Here is a 23,484-nt window from a genome sequence, read left to right as displayed (position 1 = left end):
GGTAAGTAAAAATGCACATAATATTATAATTGTGTAACAAAAATGCTCACATTGCAGAAGAAACAAAAACGAAAACCCACTGATGATGGCACAGTAGTGCCGAAACATCTTTTGGTACTGAGAAAAACGGTGTTTTCGTAACTGGCGGACCTCAAATCCTAAAAATTTTAACTGCAAACACGGCCAATACAAGAAGCTGCAAATCAAAATATGGATAGGTAAGTAACCTTTAATCACATACAGATCGATCAGAATGTTTCGCTGCGGTCACAATGACACAGGTATCGGTGGATTCCGCCGACTGCCCACATCGTCCAAGGGCGGCCGACCTTTTCAGATCAGTACGCCACGACGTGCGCAGTTACAACGTAGCCGATCTCATAGCCGGAACGTACAGATTTCGGACGACAATTGGTGAAATTCAAACCAGTTTCTTTTTTCAGGCATAATGGCCGACATGGCCTGTGGAAAACTTATAAGTGAAAAGAAAGTAGTAGTTTGTGGCACCTGGAGGATGGAAAATATCATAATTGGGATGTAGGTCTGAATATATGGACTGAAATCGCAGGTTAATTGAAGATGACAGGTAGGTAAACACTTAATCGGAAATTTTAGGTGTAGATTACAACCACGAAAAATAATTTGTTCGATTGACAAGGATGGTGTGTCTTATGATCCAAGTTATTGTAGAGGATCTTTTTGGATTGTGGTAGGTGGACGTTAGCTCCTTACAAATTATTGTTTCTGCTTACTAGGCTGGTTATCAGCCGGCTGCTGTGACCGAGCGGTTCTAGGCGGTTCACTCCGGAAACGCGCTGCTGCTACGGTCGCAGGTTCGAATCGTGCCTCGGGCATGGATGTGTGTGATGTCCTTCAGTTAGTTAAGTTTGGGTAGTACTAAGTGTAGGGGACTGATGACCTCAGATGTTAAGTCCCATAGTGCTTAGAGTCATTTGAACCATTTGAGAGTCATTTGAACCATTTGAGCTGATTATCTGTTTGCAAATGTGGTGCGCGTATATTTTTCTACTTTACAGTGCTTTAGGAGTTCAGAGTATCTTATTCCAGACTTCGCGTTTGTCTTTCACAAGTATGCTGAATGACTGTCATTGAAGGTTAACTGACAAATGTCTCCACAACGTCAAATAAATTCAGCAAAACAGATTTCTAGTGCTTGCCTAGAGGTGTGATTTCAGCTGTGTAAAAAAATTCTCTCATTAAAGATGCAGTTCTGGCTCAAGTAAAACTAGGAATGACACTTTTATATTTGACATCTGGCGATTATATCTTTCCAATGATTAGGTCTATACCACGTTCTGAAATGTACAGTTTCAAAGTTTTTGTGTGATACGTTGGATGTTATTTACCATGCCCTAATTACTAATTTAAAAGCTACTACTTCACTCTTGTATTCCAAATACTACGAAATTTTTAATTTATGCTGTATGGAATTTTGGAGCTGTGCTTCGTGCAAGTGCCTTAAAAAACGGTGTTCTATAGTTGATTTTCTTCATTAAAAGTTACACTGAATCTGAAATACATAATTGCCACCAGAAATCTTGCTACGTCCTTTTAAATTTACTGGGCAACTGTTCAAAGATCAATGAAGTTTCCAATAGTAGAATATGAATATCTGAATATACTTACTGCTCATAATCTCGCTGCCAAAACCTTTATACATCGAAGTCGCCACTACAGCATAATAAACCGTACTCCGAACAAAATATTTTGGAGAAATCCTTAGTGCGGTGTATCACTGAAACTACATATCCTGGTAATACGTAGGTATTTCGTAAAACTTGTCTGGTAATTCCAGTAACTGAAGAGAGAGTGTATGATACTAGAAACGTTCCTTTCGCGACAGATATAGCTCATTTGGCATCTTTTAATGGCAAACGCCGTATTACAGCACAGAGACGTCGTGGTATCCATGCCACCCACGGAGGTAAAAATCTAACCTACTTAACACACAGACTAAATTCTAACTCAGACTCCGCGAAAACTGACGAATGAGATCGGGCGCGCCATGACCAAGCTGTCGTCTGATGTTATCGGGCTACCCTGTTGACGGCGTCTGACGATCGTTGTCAGTGCCGTTGTGCGGACATTTGCCACGGCGGACATTTGCCATGATTTTACCTGCTCCGAAGGGTTGGGTCCCTTGTCTCACCCTCCCCCTCCTCCTCCTCCTCCTCAACCCACCGCCTGACCCGCAGTAAAGGTATTTACTGAGCCTTTCCGCTGGTTTACTTAACATAGGACCAGTATCTCTATGGGTTTTCCGCAACATCTCTAGAGAGGGTTTCGTTGTGGAAACTATTAAATGCATCTCGCATTGAAATCCTCATAAAATTTCGAGCCTCAGTAGTAAAACTTCGCCAATCTTGGAGATTTTGTGCTCGTCTAAATTATACGTGCCTTTTTCGGTGCTCCTGCAGCAGCCTTCTGTCGTGTTTTGTGCACCATGGGGAATCAGTTCCGTCTGTTATTAATTTATTTGGTATGAATCTCTCGAGTACTGTTGATACTATTTCTTTAAACTTAAGCCACATATGGTCTTCACTTACATAGTTTGAAAGGATTGGAGACTATGTCTTAGAAAGTAGTCAACCGAATTTTCAGTTGCTTTTATAAATAGATGTATTACGCGTTTAGTTTTCGTGAATTTCTTTGTTACGGAATTGAGCCTCGCTACGACTGCGTGTTCACTAATCCCTGTATCCGTCGTGATGCTCAGGACTATTTGTGGCTAAGAGGTCAAGTGTGTTTTCGTAACCATTTACAATTTGAATGGCCTCGTGAACGTATTGTTCAAAATAATTAAAAAAAAGCATTTAGAACAATTACGGAAGTATTTTTCTATCTACAATAGGTTCTGAAAATGTATTTTTGTCAACATACGGAAGGTAGATTGAAGTCACTGCCAACTATAATTGTATGAGTAGCGTACCTATTTGTGATGAGACTCGAGTTTTGTTTGAACTGTTCAGCAAATGTTTCATCTGAGACCGGGGGTTGGTAAAAGGAGCCAGTTATTAATTTATTCCGGTTGGCGAATATAACCTCAGCCCATAGTACGTCACAGGAACTACCTGCTTCAATGTTGCAAGTGAGCTGAACACACGTTACATTATGTTTCCTTAAGTTGTGCCTCTTGTTTCTGTTGTAGTGCAGATCATTACAATTACGGCTTTTCCCTCCAAAACCTAGGATGATTTCTCTGTGACCCTGTAAATACTAGAGCTAAACAATGTAGAACAACAACATACGTTACAATCATAGCATTCTGTATTACTTTATTTCCTTATTTTTAACATTTTAAAACTGTACGTCGAATTTAGATGACATGTCAGTCATAGATGTTCTTATCTCTATTTAGTGAACGTATTTTCAGTTATGATTTGAACATTGGCCCGCTACACTTTATTAACTAATATGGAGTATGTCGTTCTTGTTTTCAAACATTTACATTCCCACTTCTTCTTTCCTTATTGTCTTTTGGGCATGGAGTTGTAGTAATTAAAGTAGGCATAAATGCAGTGATCAAAAAGAAATGATTATCGTACATTCGCATTCTTTTCACATCGCTCATTTCTTGTTGCTCCCATGTCGATGGACTGTTTCTATCGCAATCAGTAAGCGTGAAAGGAAGCTACCGTACAGACAGAGGGATCTGTATTTATACTAGGCACAACTAATTACATACTGACATAATCGTCGGTATTGCTGGTTGGTTGGTTTGGGGGAAGGAGACCAGACAGCGTGGTCATCGGTCTCATCGGATTAGGGAAGGATGGGGAAGGAAGTCGGCCGTGCCCTTTCAGAGGAACCATCCCAGGATTTGCCTGGAGTGATTTAGGGAAATCACGGAAAACCTAAATCAGGATGGCCGGACGCGGGATTGAACCGTCGTCCTCCCGAATGCGAGTCGGTATTGCTTTCGTTTCTCAAAAGTTATAAATATTTCGATTTCGGAAAAGAAGCTCTGTATTTCGCCAAGATGTCTAAGAAGAAGGTCCCTCAAGTACTGGTTGTACCGAGTAAGATGTGGCGGTTTGAAAGCGGACAGAAGACGCTCGAGTAAGGCCGTCCCTTACCTGAGGGATCGCTACTGAAGCTACCTGGGGAAAGGGCAAGTGTGGCAAATGTCCGCCGTGGCAAATGTCCGGCATTCGTCAGTGCCACTGGGACACGGCGACCGATGCAAACGAGAGTAATCTGCGGGCACGCTGCGGATATGTAGTCTTGGCCAGCCAGGTAGCACAGAGATCACACACGTGGGGGAAGCTGAGGCAGAGGGCAGGCAGAAGGCAGAGCTGGGAGCCGGCCGGGGCCGCGCAGCGCGTGTCCTTGGGGAGGAGGCAGGCAGAGGCAGGGCCTGACCAGCAGGCTGCCGCTGCCGCCAAGGTCACGGCGTTGCCTCGCCCCGCAAACCACACAGCTGCCAGCGGCTGCCAAACCTGGCCTAAATAGCAGCGATGGCCGTTATCGCTGAAACAAACGGTTTTTTGGTTAATCAGATTTTCGGATTTTTATTCCCATCATCTCCTGTAATAAACGTAGAAATCGGACAAAGATTGAAAAATTTTGACTCCGTCAGTTACAAGATATTAAATTAAATAGGCAAACGAAATAAAATTTAGTCCGCCCACCGTTCGCTGCTTTTCCCAAAAAGTGATAGGTGGTTAAATTCTACAATACGTAACCAGTATTCTCCTACTGAGTCTAATTTTTGAAACTCAGTTCAAAAGTCCTGTTGTAGACGGGGATCAGACCGCAGTTTGAGCATAATTGGTCTTCACTGCTACATCATAAATATTTCCAGACTGGGGTTGGTGCCATTATAATACATAGCGGATGTCCAGCGACAGCAGTGAGAAACCACCATGCAGGCAAGAAGGGCCACGTCTTGCACACTACATGTACACGTGTACCATCTAACAGCTCATGCCACACTGTAACAGGTACATCATCGTCTCATCACTGCTATACCAATTCTTATGCCATATGTTTGTTGCTCGTTTCTGCCGGCGTTGTTATTAAAACAGCACTGATACATTTTCCAATTTTCTGTAAAAATGAAAAGTTTCAAAGTAATGGCTCTGAGCACTATGGGACTTAACAGCTATGGTCATCAGTCCCCTAGAACTTAGAACTACTTAAACCTAACTAACCTAAGGACATCACACAACACCCAGTCATCACGAGGCAGAGAAAATCCCTGACCCCGCCGGGAATCGAACCCGGGCGCGGGAAGCGAGAACGCTACCGCACGACCACGAGCTGCGGACTTCAAAGTAATCCAAATTTTACGAGTAAAAGTTAACCACTAAAAAAAAGGTTAATTTAAAAACGAGAAAAAGTTAGCACTGCTCCTATGGCTAATTGATATTTCGTTTTTTTTATGATGGTCGAAGTAGAGAGGATATAAAACGTAGACTGGCAATGGCAAAGAATGCGTTTCTGAAGAAGAGAAATTTGGTAAATCGAGTATTGATTTAAGTGTCAGGAAGTCGTTTCTGAATGTATTTGTATGGAGTGTAGCCATGTATGGAAGTGAAACATGGACGGTAAATAGTTTGGACAAGAAGAGAATAGAAGCTTTCGAAATGTGGTGCTACAGAAGAATGCTGAAGATTAGATGGGTAGATCACATAACTAATCAGGAGGTATTGAATAGAATTGGGGAGAAGAGGAGTATGTAGCACAACTTGACTAGAAGAAGGGATCGGTTGGTAGGACATGTTCTGAGGCATCAAGGGATCATCAATTTAGTACTGGAAGGCAGCGTGGAGGGTAAAAATCGTAGAGGGAGACCAAGAAATGAATACACTAAGCAGATTCAGAAGGATGTAGGCTGCAGTACGTACTGGGAGATAAAGCAGCTTGCACAGGATAGAGTAGCATGGAGAGCTGCATCAAACCAGTCTCAGGACTGAAGACCACAACAACAACAACAACAGCCGGTTATTAGTAAAAAATAAAAATGACCTGTTATAACCAAGGTAAAACAAATACCTAAAAAATACTCGTTATTCAGAACTTAACTACCGGTATCTGCTTTAACCGGTTGGTTTTCCCATCCCTACTGTGAACAGCCTCTCTCCGAGCGTTTCACAGCAGGGCGTCGCTGGTTACAGTGCTTCTAGTCACTGCAGTGTTTCTGGTCAGTCTCTTACGCGCCTGGTTATTTCTGAGTCTCGTTAATCGCGAACGGGCAGAGGTGGCTGGCATTACTTAAGCATCGTCAGAGTTATCACTATGAAGCTGAGCAAAATCTTACGGGACGCCAACCATTCGTCTTCCACTTTACGGACACTCTTCACTGCTTCATACACGTCTAGCGATGTTGCTATTATCTGTCATACATTTGTACCCGCCATACTTTTCGTTACTCGTAATCGGAATGCATCTTTTCACGTCACGTTTCAACTTTTTTTATTTCAGCGGTCAAGACGGCACGTCCTTCGGCTTAAGTATTTCTGAAGGTCCAGCCAACTTTCATTACAGCCAAAGTTTGTTGCAGCCCCACTTCAACACCTTAAGCCAACAGCGTAACTCGCGATATACAGAAATCTGTCACAGTAGACACTAATTATGCACTGCAGTTTTCGTGTACACGATGTACATCATACCAACCGTATTATTATCGACCTTCAATTAGTAGCATGCCGAAATATCAACAGTATCTGAACGTAGTACGTGCAACAGTCTAGCTTTAATTCTATAACTGATTAAAACCATTGACTGCCGAAATCAAAGGATATCCTTCCAATGTCTTTCTGAATGAATTCTAAGCTTTCTCAGCAAACTTGATCATCTGCATCGTCGTACTCCACATTAATCCTGTTCCACTTCCGCCACTATACCGCACAAGTAATTAACATTCTGTCTCAAAAAATTTGAACATACTTTCTCTTTGTTGATAATTTACAGCAACCAGCAACAAACTGGTTTTAGGCTACGTTATTAAAAAGGTGCGGTTACCAGTTTAGAATTTACGCAGTTCATCATCAGATGGCTTTCATGATTTAAAAACAAATGATACATTGGTTTACTGGTGAGTTGCCCCAGGATGAACAATAATTCACAGTTACAAACGTGTACGGCTGGTACCGGCGGAGGTTCGAGTCCTTCCTCGGGCATGGCTGTGTGTGTTTGGTCCTAGGATAATTTAGGTTAAGTAGTGTGTAAGCGTAGGGACTGATGACCTTAGCAGTTAAGTCCCATAAGATTTCACACACATTGGAATATTGGAACAAACGTGTAACAAAGATGGTTGCGCTACAAATTTCTCTTACGACGCTGTACACCATCAACAGTTTATTTCATATAATAGCTACAGTCTCCAAACATGTATTTATTAGACAAAATTGCTTTATTTCCTCTATCTGAATCCAAAGTTGTCCCTCCTATGACACCTTTTCTTAGTCATAGTTGAATAATTACTAAGCAATTCACTGTACTGTCCCCGCTCTTCACTCTACCACATACTGTCTGCTGGTTGCTGCAACCTACAAACACATCAAGACCGAAACCAGTAATTTATGTGATAGGATTATAATTTTATTTCCATATTGGTGTTAAATGTATATCACTGATTTCAAAGAAATGTAATTCTGTTTTTAAAGCTGCAAGGCATGCTTACTTGTAAATGGCGTTTTAAAAAAGGAAAATTTATTGGTTTACTTATGTTGATCTCGAAGGGGCGATCTGTAGTGATTACTTAGGAGAAGAAGAGCTTCGTAGGCGAGAGCGCTATACAAACTTTTCTTTTAGATAACTGGTTTCGGTGAAACTAAGTTAACAACTTCAGCCGGCCGGAGTGGCCTCGCAGTTCTAGGCGCGCAGTCCGGAACCGTGCGACCGCTACGGTCGCAGGTTCGAATCCTGCCTCGGGCATGGATGTGTGTGATGTCCTTAGGTTAGTTAGGTTTAAGTAGTTCTAAGTTCTAGGGGACTAATGACCATAGCAGTCATTTATGTACAAATGTCACATTTTTGGAATGACATTTTATTGACGGAAGATGTTATACAGGAAGCGTTGTTTGAAGAACTCAATTGTGAGAGAGACATAAGTAATTTTCGTGACGAAAGTGAGTCTGAAACAGTAATGGACAATGGCGAAACCGACCAGTCTACCGAATCTTCAGATAACGATGAAGAAGATACAGTCGTGCACAGTAAGAGTGGTTATTGTTGGAACTCAGCTGTCCGTAACAGTTCAGCCATACCGACCGTCAATAACACTGTAGTCCATGTTTCAAGAGTATGGAAACAATAAATGGATTTAATGTAATATGTGCAAGTCATTAAATTAATAGCATCTTCATCTAATTAAACCGCAAATAAAGACTTCAGACACAGAACACTTTCAGGTTTCTTCGCTGAAAAATTTCCATGACAGTGTTTACTCAGTCTCGAATTTTGGATCCGTTAATACTAATATTGATTGAAAAAGTACGTGAGAGAGGTTAAATAAATAAGTTTAGTACATAAAATCGAATTTCATTATACAATATTCTATTTCCAGGTAATTTCTCCAGCAAATATTTGAAATTGCCACACAAGGGTCTCAGTGACCGTCAGAGGTGTACAAACCACATAATATAGAGGAGGGACAAGCGCGAAGAAAGCACGGTGTCAAAGACTGGCGGCGCACAGCGGAACATGTAGCGCGACCACAACACGGAGCTGCATCGTGCGTCGCCAGCTGGGCACACGTGATGGCGGCGTGGGTGGGTGGGAGGTTGCGGCTATTCTGGTGGGCAGAAAGAAGCCCAGCGATGAAGCCCGCCAGGTGAGCGTCCGCGTCCGCTTCCGTCAGCTTGCTCTAGCCTAGCCCCTGGTACACAGCCGGCACGACACGGTGGGACGACACTGCCCCTGGTACTCTCTCAGGCTTCTGGCCTGCTAAAAGCTCGCGTCGGCAGTTGTCGCCCGATGGCGTTGAATGTCAGCTCACTGTAAGCCCAGTAGGCACGCGATAATACACTACTGGCCATTAAAATTGCTGCACCAAGAAGAAATGCAGATGACAAACGGGTATTCATGGGGCAAATACATTATACCAGAACTGACACGTGATTACATTTTCACGCAATTTGGGTGCATAGGTCCTGAGAAATCAGTACCTAGAACAACCACCTCTGGCCGTAATAACGGCCTTGATACGCCTGGGCATTGAGTCAAACAGAGCTTGGTTGGCGTGTACAGGTAAAGCTGCCCATGCAGCTTCAACACGATACCACAGTTCATCAAGAGTAGCGACTGGCGTATTGTGACGAGCCAGTTGCTCGGCCACCAGTGACCAGACGTTTTCAATTGGTGAGAGATCTGGAGAATGTGCTGGCCAGGGCAGCAGTCGAACATTTTCTGTATCCAGAAAGGCCCGTACAGGACCTGCAGCATGCGGGGATCGAATGAAGGGTAGAGCCACGGGTCGTAACACATCTGAAATGTAACGTCCACTGTTCAAAGTGCCGTCAATGCGAGCAAGAGGTGACCGAGACGTGTAACCAATGGCACTCCATACCATCACGCCGGGTGATACGCCAGTATGGCCATGACGAATACACGCTTCCAATGCGCGTTCACCGCGATGTCGCCAAACACGGATGCGACCATCGTGATGCTGTAAACAGAACCTGGATTCATCCGAAAAAATGACGTTTTGCCATTTGTGCACCCAGGTTCGTCGTTGAGTACACCATCACAGGCGCTCCTGTCTGTAATGCAGCGTCAAGGGTAACCACAGCCGTGGTCTCCGAGCTGATAGTCCATGCTGCTGCAAATGTCGTCGAACTGTTCGTGCAGATGGTTGTTGTCTTGCAAGCGTCCCCATCTGTTGACTCAGGGATCGAGACGTGGCTGCTCGATCCATTAAAGCCATGCAGATAAGATGCCTGTCATCTCGACTGCCAGTGATACGAGGCCGTTGGGATCCAGCACGGCGTTCCGTATTACCCTCCTGAACCCACCTATTCCATATTCTGCTAAAACTCATTGGATCTCGAGCAACGCGAGCAGCAATGTCGCGATACGATAAACCGAAATCGCTATAGGCTACAATCCGACCTTTATGAAAATCGGGAAAGTGATGGTACGCATTTCTTCTCCTTACACGAGGCATCACAACAGCGTTTCACCAGGCAACGTCGTTCAGCTGCTGTTTGTGTATGAGAAATCGGTTGGAAACTTTCCTCATGTTAACACGTTGTAGTTGTCGCCACCGGCGCCAACCTTGTGTGAATGCTCTGAAAAGCTAATCATTTGCATATGACAGCATCTTCTTCCTGTCGGTTAAATTTCGCGTCTGTAGCACGTCATCTTCGTGGTGTAGCAATTTTAATGGCCAGTAGTGTGCGTGCTCGGAACTGTGAAACGCAAAGAAACAGCGGTATTACTAGGGCTGTGGTAATAAACAGTTTCAGCGCCCGTCACACTCCTAATCTGTTCTGCCGCTAGGTAGCTGTCACCAAGCTTCCACAGGGAGCCGAAACAGACGTAAGGCGAACGATCCCTCTTGCGCTCTCTGCACTCGTCTATTAAACTGTAAAAATTTTAATTTGCTGCGTATGTTTGCTTTTCTGGTGATGTCTGCCTTAGGATACCCCTTACAAGTTGGACGAAGTCTAATCTAAAGCGGCTGCAGCACGAGGCATAAATGCCCAACCTTCGCTTCTGTACGTCAAAAGATAGTATCATCGTTTGTTAGAACGTTGTACTCGCTTGTCCGTTTCTTCTAGTATTCAGAAATTGTTGAATTTTCTGACTTTTCCTTCACATCTGATCGAAGTTACTGATTTTTTCACGACGTTTGTCTACGCATACGAAAAAATATTAAAAGAAATTTTAAAAAATCTGAATTTATTCCACAGCACAATGCTGGCTTGAACACCACTGTTTTACTAGGCGTAACCGGAAGTGGTAAGCCCTTACCTTCCCCAGAGTTATGAGATGACTTATTTAGTTAGGTACACGAGGACACGTGCATTCTGAACCACTGTACAACTTGGCACTTTTCACATTAATAAATCAGTGCAAGAGCTGGAACAAGCGTAGAGAAACGTACGAACAGTGAACTCCGAACCTAAGCGTTTGTAATCCATTCCATTCTGTTGACAGTTAGATTGCATCCTAGATATGTGAATTTAGACACTTTTTCCAAGATAATTGTAATTTTCGAGTATTGTTTTGGAACACCCTAGATTTTTACTGAAGAACCTCTTTTATTTTTAAATATACTGGCGGAAAAAATCGTTGCACCAAAAAATAATTAATGTAGATTCATGAAATTTCAGGAATGCGTTTGTCTAGGTAACAGACTGATTAACTTTGCAAGATCACAGGTTACGTAAGCGCGAGATAAGCCGTGCGAATGTGAAATACTATTACGAGTACATTAATAACCGGCGAATGTTGAATTCGAGCGTGCAAACGTTCATGCACTGTGTTGCAGAGGTGCCTAATCTCAGTTTGTGGGATGAGTTCTATGTCTGTTGCACTTTGTCGGTCAATACAAGATCAGTTAATGCTCTTTGTAGATGACGCCGGAGTTGTTTTCCGATGATGTCCAGTATGTGCTCGACCGGAGACAGATATGGTGATCGAACACCACAAGGAATATGTCGACACTCTGTAGAGCATGTTGGGTTACAACAGTGGTATGTGGGCGAGCGTTATTCTGTTGGAAAACACCCGCTGGAATGTTGTTCATTAATGGCAGCACAACAGGCCGAATCACCACACTGACGTACAAATTTGCGTCAGTGCTGCTGCTGTTGTATGGAATTGCACCTCAGACCATTATCCCAGCTGTAGGTCCAGTGTGTCTAGCACGCAAACAGGATGGTTGCATGACTTGAAATGGCCTCCTAACCAACACACGGCCATCACTGACACCAAGGCAGATCCAGATTTCATCAGAAAACACAACAGACCTCCACCTTGCCCTCCAACGAACTCTCGCTTGACACCACTGAGGTCGCAAATGGCGGTGGTTTGCCGTATGTGGAATGCACGCTGTAGGGCGTCTGGGTCGGAGCTGGCCTTGAAGTAATCTACTTGTAACAGTTCATTGTGCCACTGTGATGCCAACTGCTGCTGCAGACGCAGTACGATGCGCCAGAACCGTACGCCGAACACTGTGGTCTTCCCTCTCGGTAGTGACACGCGGCCGTCCGGAGACCGGTCTTCTTGCTGCCAGGATTCCTGTACTGTGAATACACACACCCGCCAAATCTTTCTGCAATATCGCAAAAGGTATATCTACTTCCTGTCAGTCCCATTTCATGATCTCGTTCGAACACAGTAAGGTTGTGATAATGGTTTCTTTGTCGTCTTAAAGGCGTTCTAATATCAACTCTCCACGTCTAGTCTCAAAGGTAACTTACACTCACGACCGTTACAGCGTGTATTGAAAGCATCCTCATGCTGGCGCTACTAGCGTCACTTTTATGCGACTGGCGCGAAATTTGAAAAGACTTTTTTATCCTTCAGATATAGAAATATGCCTACCAACCCTTGTTTATGTCGCGAAACTTCTTGGTGTTGCGGCTTTCTTCCGTTACTGTATTACAGTCTCGGCAGATAAGGTAGAGTTTTTGTAACTGCAACCTGTGATCAATAAATACGGCGGATCAGTTGCTGGCGAGTGCCATGTTTAGTGCTACTGGCCCAACGTGATTATGTCATCGGTCGCAGAGCCGTATGGTTTTCCCAGGTGCGTAGTTCCTGTGTACCCGTTGTGTGACTCGTGAAGATAATAGCATCTCCATCAGGGATAGTGTTACGGATTTGTTGTTGGAGCAACGGGACCCTTCTGCCATTTGAAGTTGGACATATTATTTCTTCCCAAATGTCAGCGAGAGACTCAAATTGGTCTTGCGCATAATCTGACAGGACATGGTCCATAACCTGTTATCTTTATAAAATTGAAAGAAACTAGAACGGAACTGCCCTGCGGAGCAATAGGTATACCTGACCAGATTCTACTGATATCTCCAGTTTATGAGTCCTTGATGGTAGAAAAGAGCAACTTTAGGATTTTCATGTCCACGAGGCAGTGCATAATGAACTAAAATTTGGAACGAAATAACTTCGATCTTCTCAGAGACAGCCAAAAGAAAACGTGCTGACCAACTAATGTGTACTGGAGCTGAAGACTTTGACGTACACTGGAAGAGTAGGACGCCCAGATAGGAGGATAGGAATGAAGAGAAAAAGGTCTAGCAAACCGTGAGCTTGTCTTCGTTTCCAAAGCCGAGTTGTCTCTGAATCCGAAGTCGAGTCTGAAAGGAGACTAGATCGCCAGTGCGTCAACTACGATACAAGTACAAGTGGTGAAACGGCAAATACTCCAGCGCACCTTCGGCTAGTATTGGGATGCTGAAGGATCTTTAGTGCAGGAAGGAAACTAGACGTAGAGCAACCTAGCCACTGAGATTACTTACGATTGCTCAAAAACTCTCTCACGACAAATTTTTGTTTCCTCCTCACTTCTATCCTTCCCATTCCCTCTCTTTATTAGCACTAATTCTGTTTGATCATCATCATCACTGTTATTGTTCCTCTTATTATTAATATCATAACAATAAACACAGCAAATGACTTCACCATGCCGGATTTCAAATTTGATCACTCTCCAAGCGTCTCGGACTGTGTGACGTATCGTCGGATAATTCTTACAGATCCAAGAAGGTGGCTTTTTGTAGTTGCCACAACGATATTCTATTAATGGCAGTGGTTTCCAAATGCCATTAAGATCCGTTGCCACTGCTGCCAGTGTGCTGAGAAGTACTGGTACCTCTTCCAGTGGTAGCCGAGCGGTTCTAGGCGCTACAGCCTGGAACCGCGCGACTGCTACGGTCGCAGGTTCGAATCCTGCCTCGGGCATGGATGTGTGTGATGTCCTTAGGTTAGTTAGGTTTAAGCAGTTCTAAGTTCTAGGGCACTGATGACCTCAGATGTTAAGTCCCATAGTGCTCAGAGCCATTTGAACCACTTTCAGTGGTTTACGCGAGTGTCGTTGCAGTTGCCTATCGAAGTTCTCGTAACTGGGAAGTTTTACAAGTTGTTTCTTGTCGATTCTGCTAGTACCTGCGCTGGCAATATGAATTGTTCACGCTGTTTTTCTTCACGACTGTAATGATATCTGCTGTCTTATTGTTATTATTATTGTGTTTCCAATTTTCTGTAATATAAGGTGAAGGATAGTTTTAACGGGTGAGTTAGTAATAGCTTGTAGATGGTTATTAGATGAAACAAGCGCGTGGGAACGCACACTGCAGGATCTGTCACCCTCCCCCCCCCCCCCCCTCCCTTAAGGACCGGGGTCACCAGTGTCTGGTAGGTACCTTAAAAAATAATTATAGAAAATTTAATGTCTTTTGTACAGCTTGTTTCAACATGTAATGTTACAAAACCAGGTGATTGATTATCTATGAAGATAAACAAATGAAAAGAAATTGAAATGTAATCGTTGTGGATGCAAGGAATAGTGCACCGACGCTGTTAATAGTGAAATGGTGCTACATACGTTCGTGAAATTCTGTTTGAAGTTTGAAATGTCACAATGTGCCGCGTCGGATGCATGGAAGCAGTGCTGTATCGAAAGCAGTGTGCGTGGGGGTGGTGCTAGCAGTCCCGCAGGTGTCGTGAGAGCGCGATGCTCCTACAACGGCCAACCTGGCACAGACGATAAAACCTAGAGGAGCCGCCAACACTTGACCGAAAATCGTTGACGGTCGGTTCTGAAGCTAAGAGACAAGAAAGGTATGTCAAAAGGAAATGCTTCTGGAAATGTAGCAAAGAAGTTTAAAATACGTTCGCAGTTAGTGGCTCACGGGAGGACTTCTGTTACAGGAACAAGTCAGAGAGGAGGCGGATCAGTGTACTGCTGATTGCCTTCTTTGATTCTGGAGGGTTCATTCATAAACTATTTCTGCCAGAAAGCAGGACACTGAACGCGATCACCACCAACGTGCACATCTAGATCACGTCTTGAAGATCAGGGGCGTGTGGACCCACAGTGGACAACAAATGGAAAATGTCTGCTGCACGACAGTGTGTCATTAACGTGCAACAGTTTCTGGAACAGAAGCGACTTATTATGTTCTGTCATCCCCGTTTTTCACGCCGTACGAATTACTTCATTTTTGTCTCTAAAGAAGGACCTGAAGCAACAAGCTTAGGACACCGCTAATGTACAATGAATTGGGAATGATCAACTCAAGCGCAGGTCACAAGCTATCTCGCTTAAAGTATGCTCACAAGCTGTCGTCGCTTTAAGTATGCGAAACTTGCATAACGTACCACATTTCCTGTAAATAACTATTCACAGTGCTTATTGATGAGTTTGTAGTTTTCAGTTATTTGTGTGCATCCATATCGTCTGAATATAATTTTTTTTTAATTTTATGAGAAGCCGTATTAGACTCTAAGACAAGGAAAAGGACACGCAACGTAGGACTTATACGAATGGGACGGAAACCGATAGGAGTGTTGTGCATGTACAAACAAACAAATGATTACAATTTCACAAAAAATGGGTGCTTTATTCAAGAGAAAGAACTTCACAAATTGAACAAGTCAATAACGCGTTGGTCCACCTGTGTCTCTTATTTAAGTAGTTATCCGGCTTGGCGTTGATTGACAGAGTTGTTGGATGTATTAGTGAGGGATTTCGTGCCAAATTCTGTCCAATTGGCGCGCTAGATCGTCAAAACCCCGAGCTGGTTGGAGGGGCCTGCCAAAAATGCTCCAAACGTTCTCAGCTGTGAAGAGATCGGACGACCTTGCTTGGCAGGCACGAAGACAAGCAATACAAGCTCTTGCCTTGTGCAGGAGGGCATTATCTTGCTGAAATGTAAGCCCAGGATGGCTTGGCATGAAGGGCAACAAAGCGGGGCGTAGAATATTGTCGACATATCACTGTGCTGTAAGGGTCCAACGGATGATAGCCGAAGGGATCCCGCTATGTAAAGAAGTGGCTCCCCACACCCCTGGCTGTCGAGCCGTATGACGGGCGACAGTCATGTTGTCCAGGGAGCCTCCAGACACATCTTCAATGGTCATGGGGGTTCAGTTAGAACATTTTACTAAACTAGTTAATGAAGTACTCAGTGGATGTGATATACCCAGTCTATTTTTAAAAGGTCGAGTAGTTTTAATTCCTAAGGTGCAAGGTAGATGTCGAGTACAAGACCTGCGACCAATAACTTTGTTAAACGCCGACTTCAAGCTCGTGGCGCGGTGTGTGGCTTCCAAACTAAGAGCAATCATGAACAAAGTGATCAGCCCATACCAGTCGTGCGGAGTTGCTCGAAGGACCACTTTCAACGCAGCATCGGCGTACAGAGACATAGTTTCCTACGCGGCAGTGCGCAGACGTTGGATTGGCTTACTCTCGGTCGACTTCGCTAGTGCCTTCGACCGCATTAGTCACATGTACCTATTTCGCGTCATGAAAAGAATGGAATTTGGACTACATTTTATCAGTGTAGTCAGGAATATACTCACAGGTGCCAATCTGTGGTGGCAATAAATGGATACTGTACCCCCTTCTACCCCAATACGTCGCTCTGTACGTCAGGGATGCCAGTTATCGATGTTCTTCTTTGTGCTGGCTATTGACCCGCTACTGAGGGCCTTAGAAAATGCAGTCAGTGGAGTACTTCACAACATCACTCTCCGCTGCGTCCCCTACGCGGACGACGTCGGCGTCTTTCTGACCGACACGAGAGACATAGAATACACACGCCAAGTGTTGAACATCTATGGCCGTGCATCTGAAGCTGCAATTAACCAACGTGAAACTGTCCTGCTTCCACTCGGACTGCACCTTCCTGATGACGAACGCCGGTGGTTCAAGATCGTCCAGGAGCACAAATTGCTGGGACTGCAGGTGTGTGCCTGCCCTCAGAAAATGCAGACACTCACGTGGAGGCGACTCCTCCACACCATCAGGGGATTGAGCCGTTGCCACGCCAACCGACGTCTGAACCTTCACCAGGCGGTGTCGGTCATTAACACGACGATCCTCGCCAAGTCGTGGTATGGCGCCCAGCTGCTGACCGCCCCGAAACTTCTGGGAAATTCGATTATGAAAGCAGTTTATTGGCTGCTGTGGCGATACTCCATCTTCAAAGTGCGAGCCACCACCTGCGTCCTCGATCGGTCACTCGGGGGACTGGGATTGATCGACTACCGGTGGAAGTGCACGGCACTCCTCATCCACCGAACAGCGACGCTGCAGACCGACCATCCGAACGGGACGACGGCAGCCATATTGGATCGATACCGGCCTCAGTCACAATGCGCTCCAGTTTCAGTAGTGGGCATCCCTTTCAAGATGTCCTACGTCAGGGAATTTCATCTCGCACGCAGTTATGTCTTGGAGGCGGCTACATATCGGAACACGTCGGCTCGATGGATCTAAGAAGTTCTCCTAAGCTGTCCACCAGCCCACAAACTGGAAATACGGATGCCAACGGTCGTTTGGAAGCAGGTATGGGCAAATATTAACAACCCATTCCTGCCGTCGGACATCAGTTCGTTGTGGTACCGAGTCGTCAATGACACCTTTTCAACTAAGCAGCGTCTAGCAGACATTCACCTCAGCCAGACGAACGGGTGCCGCCAGTGTGGAGCTGCTGACAGCAGAGATCACCGTATAGCGTGCCGCTACGTGTGGGGAGTGTGGAAGTTGTGCCGATTGATGGTGGGGCTTATCAACCAGAATGCTCTTTCCTGATTTTAAACTGCACCCAAAAACGAAGTGCAACGCCGTGGCCTCGCTACTGGGACACACTGCCTACGCCATTTTTGAATTACAACTCAGTGACGCCGTGCAGTAAATGGCTTACCTGTGGGAATGTCATCAACGATTGCACCGTTCACCACAGTACCTCGAACATTTTGCCAACGCTTTATCAGTTGCGTTATTGTACGGATATCAGAGGACGCTTCACTTACAGTGAATGCTTTCGCTAGAAGTATCCCTTTTGTTTCTCTTTTCTCATTTGTGTTTTCCATTTTCTATTAGTTTCTTACCTGATGCACTTATTTGCACTTCACAACACATAATTGTTACTAAAAACTTCCTGTAAATAACTTGTCACATATGTCACTTGTATTTATTTCTGTTCTTAAAGGATTTCGATTATGTGAAATATTGACCAGCTATTCACAATTACATTTTTCTGAACATGTATTGTTGTAATGATGTTATGTTCATAAACAAATGCAAAAAAAGACGTGACTTGGGCGCATAATTTTTGGTAATCGGGATTGCTTTCGCGCTGTCCCGGAAAAAAAAGTAGCTGGGCTCATCACTGAAGATAATTCTACTCCAGTCAATGAGATTCCAGGACGAATGTGCTCGACACCACTTTATACCGGCTTATTGGTGCAAAGAGGTCAATGGTAGTCGGCGTAGGGGGCGCCGTGAGCTCAGTCGTCTTTCTGTGAGCTTCCTGTTAATGATCGTTGTGGTCAATGAAGCGTCAGTTGCACGTCGGCTCGACAATAATGATGATTCTGGGGCTCTGGCTGCGTCTATGACGATTGCTCGGTCATTACGTCCTGTAGTCACCCTTGGTCGACCGCTTCCTTCTTGATGCTGCGCTCGGCCGTGGCTCACCCGTTCCTGCCAACGTCGTCGATTTGTGGCATTGCTCCTTTTAAAATGTCGAGGCTTTCACCGATTACTCCAACCGACTTCTTGGAGCCCAACTGCTCGTCCTATCTCAAACACTGCCATCTGCACATATTTTTCACGCACCCGTCTGCGATACATAGTTACTGTCTAATGAGTACACGAAATGAAATTCACAAATACATTGGCATCGACATGTACCCTGTTTACTATTATTGCCAACTGCGCAGTGAAATTGCGCTGCATCGTCACACATTGACCCATCGACCGCCAAAGTTTACAGTTTTGCATTTTCAAAAAATGGTTCAAATGGCTCTGAGCACTATGGGACTCAACATCTTAGGTCATAAGTCCCCTAGAACTTAGAACTACTTAAACCTAACTAACCTAAGGACATCACGCACACCCATGCCCGAGGCAGGATTCGAACCTGCGACCGTAGCAGTCCCGCGGTTCCGGACTGCAGCGCCAGAACCGCTAGACCACCGCGGCCGGCTTTTGCATTTTCCGTCGATACCTATACGAATATCAATTTGTGACCAATTTGCATAACTCGTTCGTGGTGTGTCCCTTTTTTGTCTTAGTCTAAAATAATTTATATGGGACAATTGTTTCGGGGAGTAAGGTATTCGTTTTCTACCACTGTGTCTGAAAAATAAAGCTTCGAAACACTTATTCCTGTGAGCAGCACGGTATTCCGGGTCCGAAAATAACAGGGTAGGTACTTCATACTAAAGCCTTCGCGTTTTTTTCTGACGACGTCATTATTCGCGTTCTGAAAGTGCAGCAACTTTTGTAGTAAGGACTCGCATATTTTGGCTGCAGACGGCAGCTCACTGGAGTGTAGAAGCGAATTCCCTGTTACAAGAGTGTAACAAACAATTGACGCCCCGCGATTGTGGGCATGGGTGACTAGCTGGTTCGTGATGCTGTCAGACTGGTACGCATACGAAACGCACATTGCCACATGGGAGTGCTGTCGCTGACCAGCTGAGCGTGAACAACATGACGGTGGACATCAGAGTGTAGCCGCGCTATTGGAGAGGGGGATAAGCTCCCGTCCCCGAGCGCTCATTGTGTTAGCGTAACAGTGGAAAATACTTAACAGTGACGCAATGTCCGCCAGCTGTTTTCAACAACATCTCCTGTCTGTTTGGTGCTACGGGTGGGTCTCCATCAGTGACTGCCCCAGGCAACAAATACAACTCACCGCTGTGCTGTTTAGGAGCAAAAGTTTTCCTTTCCCGCAATACTGTCCAGCACCCTTTTTTCCGTTCAATTTACTGTCATTCTTTCAAAACTTGTAGCCGTGTTGGTTTGCAATCTAATCACAGCTGTTTAGTATTGATTTCACACATATATAATGAGACAAAATTATTTAATACTGCAGAAACACTAAGTAAGAAGTGCTACATGTCCAAGGGGACACAAAGGCGATAGGAAAGATGGGGAAAACGTGTGACGACTCCTGCCTCCATTACTGTTGAGCCATAGAGTGAACATCTGATCTAGCACCACCAGGCACATGAAAATTATCGTACTCTCGCCTGCAGGGTTAATGGCTTTTATGCATTATTAGAGTTGTGACACTCCTGTAGTTCTGCTATTTACAGTGAGGGAGTTTAAATAACTGGCGTAAAAACGAAGGATTGATCGGCACAATCGTTCTTGCTGCTCATAGACGTAAGCTATGTAGAATTTTAATTCAAGTACTTGATGGCTAGTATATGTACATTTACATATGCCAAAAGAACACTTGAGAAAAGATACGCGCCAAGGCATGTTGGGATATTACGCGGCAAAGAGTTTTTCTTATGGATCATTGAGAGGTAGCAGAAAACTTGTGTCTTTTCGCTCTGTCATCACTTGTGCTCCCACTGGGGATGGTGTTTTAGTGTTTTTTATATTGCACTCGATCTTGTGTTACCGTTATAGATAGCTCTTCAGGGTACATCTGTGTAAATGCTTGTAGCAGCCTTTTGCAAACTGTGTCTCAGGTATTGTTCAGTTTCTGTTACATTTTTCTTATGTGTGTGTGTGTGTGTGTGTGTGTGTGTGCGTGTGTGTATCAATTAATGGGAAATGCTTCGGAAATTCAAATGGAAGTCAGTGGAGGGAATGCGACGTTATTTTGGAGGAGCACTATTGAGAAAATTTCGAGAACCGACGTTTGAAGTTGGCTGCTGAACGATTCTATTGCCGCCGAGGTGAATTTTGCTTAAGGACCACGAAAATAAGATTAGAGAGATTAGGGCTCGCACGACGGCATGTAGAGTAGTAAATGTACCTTGTACCCTCGGCCACGCACCATATGATGGTTTGCGGAGTACGTAGGTACACGTAGGGTCCACTCAAAGAGTCTGTGTTCCAGGAGTCCATTCTACCAGGAGACTCCCCACTCTGGCTAAGACTGACATGATGTAAACGCATGGGAGGAAGGACCACCTGTGGTTCAGAAATGCTCCTTGACTCGGCAGAAGCTGTATGCTTCATACTCGACCGCTCTCTGAAATTGGAAGAAACGAATGTACGCAATGCTTCTTATTGTCTCTCGTCCTCTCCGACTATTCCTCTGCCAGCCTTTAAAATAGAGTTTATTTTCTGTACTTGTTGTGGTCTTGAAATTTATTTAGCAAGCTTCTCAAATCTTAACTAGTTTTCTGCTGTCCTCTCACGTCTATCTTAAACATTCTGAAGAGCACATACACTGCTGCCACTGCCACGGTTTCGAAGTCTCCCAGTGATGTTAGAGGCACACCTTTGCGTCTGCTTCTTATGCTAATTAGTACTGCTTTGTCCCGTCCTTAATCGCTTTGGCTGTACGCACCTCTTCACTTTCACCCGATACGTCTTGTTGCAGACTGATCGTCTGTAAAACTTTTCATGTTGGGCTGGTCTGCAAACCACACTGCTCCCAGTGGTAATTCTTGGCTCCCGTTCTTCTATGAACATTAAGGCCTATGGCCTGTTCCTTCTGATGTTCTCATTAATCCAATGCTAACAGCCTTCCTTTTCACGGTGTTTTCTTGTGTCGATATGAAACACACACAAAAAGTTGCATTAGTGTGCTCGAAGAAACTATGTTATTTCGAGAACGTGTGTCGCCATCTGTAGACGCTTTGTGACGCTACACCCTGGTGACCAGGTTTCGGACTTACTATTTCTGGGACGTTCTACATCCTGCAGAAGTCACCAGCCGCCCATCCAGGCTTAATATCTAAACTTGAGATGCTAAAGTTCTTCCGGAAGAACGATATTTTGGATACCGCATACCTCATGGAGTTCCGCGGTAGGGAGATTCCGACGAAGGTGCAAAGCGAGTTTGAGAGATGGATTTTGGTGACTTTTGCAGGCGGTCGATACGTGTGTCGGCCGCGTTCCCCCAGACCTCTGAGCATTTTCGAAAATCTGGTGCGACAGATGTCAAGTTTATCAGCGAGTAGGCCGGCCGGTGTGGCCGTGCGGTTCTAGGCGCTTCAGTCTGGAACCGCGCGACCGCTACTGTCGCAGGTTCGAATCCTGCCTCGGGCATGGATGTGTGTGATGTCCTTAGGTTAGTTAGGTTTAAGTAGTTCTAAGTTCTAGGGGACTGCTGACCACAGATGTTAAGTCCCATAGTGCTCAGAGCCATTTGAACCATTTTTATCAGCGAGTAGAGCTGGCGAGCCTTCCAGTCGCTTTGGTCCTCAGTTCTTCGACATGCTAGTGCCACTTGTCGAGAGTGGTACCTAGGTACTTGGCTGTGCTTCCTCGTTTCAGCGCTACACCCTCTGTCTACTGCAAGTACCCGAGGATTGGACACTCGTCACGGGAAGTGTTTTGCTCCTCGCTACGCTGATGGCCAACCTCCATTCTGCCGGACGTGACACCAGGTCGTTACGGGTGGTTTAGGGATTGCGTTACATAATCTACAAGTATAAAGCAACGTATTGTTTGAACGCTTGAAAGTGTTAGCAGAATGCTCTCTGTGCGGGATGCATATCAGGGGGCCATGGACCAAACCTTGCGGGACTCCTACTAGGATCCGGTGCTCTCAGTACAGTCCTCGCTGTACTCAGTCACAGCTGGATTTACCCAAGGCAGGGTCAGCAGAAGTGCAACATTTGGCGAACTATTTCTCTAAACGCAAAAGGGCGGTGATGTTTCTGTATAGCGACGTTTTCTCACTGACTATAATTACAGAAACGAGCGAGCGAGAACGTGAGAATCAACATGATAAACTGTATAGACGTAATGTGTTAAAAAAAAAGTGGTGTGTTGTGTACTGCATGTGTTTATCGACAAACAGCATAGTTCAGATGCCAGACAAATACAGTGCTTCAGGATGTGCTGGTAGTTATCACTATATTGGCGACAACATCTACAGTACTGTATACCGGTTGCCAGGCGGTAAGGACACTCACAGAGCAATTCTGAGGAACGTCTGGATAGTTTCTAAGAAATCCATGTTCTTTGGTGAGCACTTTGAAGTTGAAGACATAATAATAATAATAATAATCCCCGTGGAGGCCCGGGAAAAGAATAGGCCTCCGGTATGTTCTGCCAGTCGTAAAAGGCGACGAAAAGAACAAACCACTAATAGGGCTAACCCCCCTTTTAGTGTGATTAGTTGGTTCAGGACAGAACTAAAGAAGCCTCGGACAAGCGCCGTCATGGTCGGGGACGACGCTTGAACCCTATGCCCGCCGACAATGGTAACGACACTGCTAGCCAACTGGAAAATGATTTAAATCCAAATAGAGGTGTTTTGCAGGATATGCTTCCTGCAACCACCCTAGAAGGAAAACAAAGACAGAGGATGAGATGGTCAGATGAAGTTAATCGAC

Source organism: Schistocerca nitens, chromosome 5 (genome assembly GCF_023898315.1).
Source record: "Schistocerca nitens isolate TAMUIC-IGC-003100 chromosome 5, iqSchNite1.1, whole genome shotgun sequence".
Taxonomy (NCBI): Eukaryota; Metazoa; Arthropoda; class Insecta; order Orthoptera; family Acrididae; genus Schistocerca; species Schistocerca nitens.
This window is presented reverse-complemented; position numbering follows the sequence as displayed.